Genomic DNA, 1,389 nt, shown 5'->3' on the forward strand with positions numbered 1-1,389 from the left:
TCCAGCCGCTCAAGGTCATAGGCACGCTCGGCGGCCTCCAGCATCAGTGCCTCCTCGCGTTTCTGGAGCTCTGCCTGGTCGACCGACGCCCCCTTCATCGATGCACGAGCCGCCTCACGCAGCTCCACCTGCTGCTCCAAGGAATTGCTCCGGGCCTGGAGCTCCCGCACCCGCTCCTCTGCGGCTTCGCGCCGCCAGTCAGCCTCCCGGGCCTCCTCGGCGGCTTAGGAGCAGGCCTCCCGATTGGCCACCAGCGATGTCTCGGCCTTCGCATAATCGAGGTCATGTCGGTAGCGCGCAAGGGTAACGGCCACCTTCAGCTCGCGCCTCTCTTCAGCAAGGCACATGCCCTCGGCCTGAAGGCGCGCTTCCTCAACGGCAAGCTCTGCACCAAGCTGGGTCACTGCGTCGGACGCCCTCTGGAGGAACCCTTGGCGAAGGGCGCGGCGCTCCCGAGCGTGCTCAAGCACGTCTTTAGTGTCGTCCTCCTCCCTCGGTTTATGCAGAGGGCCACGGACCGGCATACTCCCTTCGGGCAGGGGGCTGGGGGCTGGCGCCATCGTGATGGCCGGGCGTGCCCTGCAAGAAGCCTGACCTGAGCCCGTTCATCCTCCTGGGAAGAAGCGAGGAAGACTCCAGCCATTCACCGTCCACAACCAAGGCCCGGGGCAGGCAGGCTTTGCCCGGGAAGGGCTCACGAAGGAAGGGTGCGAGGAGCACAAGGTCATGATGCACCGCAAGATGGCTCACCTCTCCAGCTGACCTCACCTCCGGGGTAGCACTCGATCTCGGAATGCTTGGAGTCGGTGGAGAGGGCGGGGCCTGGGGAGATGGCTCCTCAGTCGTCTCCGTGAACTCGGCAGGGAGGGCCCTGCAGAGCAATGGTCAGATGAAGCAACGGGAACGTAAAGGATTAAGGAAGGAGAGGGCTTACTCGTCGATGGCGAAGTACTTCCTGCGCTTCAGCAGGCGGCTGGGGTAATCATCGCCACCCAAGGCCTCCCTTCTCTTTCGGAGAGCCTCGAAGTCCACACGAAAGCGGCCTAGGAGCTCGGCGCAAGGATCAGTCTTCGGAGAGGAAGAAGCGCCAAGGTGACCAGCGTCGGGGACGTCGCCCTGGCACATGCCGCCAGGCGCCGCCCCATTGAGGGTGGCCGGGGCGTCAGGGGCCTCAACCATGGAAGCCGCAGGGCGCAGCTCAACGCCTTCGGTCGCTGCTGGGCCAGCCTCGAGAGCCGCTACCTCAGGGGTTCCGCGTGGCGCAGCTATCCCGACGGCAGCTCCCTCAGCCCCCGGCGGCCCTTGCCTCCCAGCTCCACCACTTGAGGAAGGACCGCCACGGGCGACCGGGAGGGCAACCACCGCAAGTGGGTTCTCGCGAGGTCCCAC

The sequence above is a fragment of the Triticum dicoccoides genome, chromosome 6B (genome assembly GCF_002162155.2).
Source record: "Triticum dicoccoides isolate Atlit2015 ecotype Zavitan chromosome 6B, WEW_v2.0, whole genome shotgun sequence".
Taxonomy (NCBI): Eukaryota; Viridiplantae; Streptophyta; class Magnoliopsida; order Poales; family Poaceae; genus Triticum; species Triticum dicoccoides.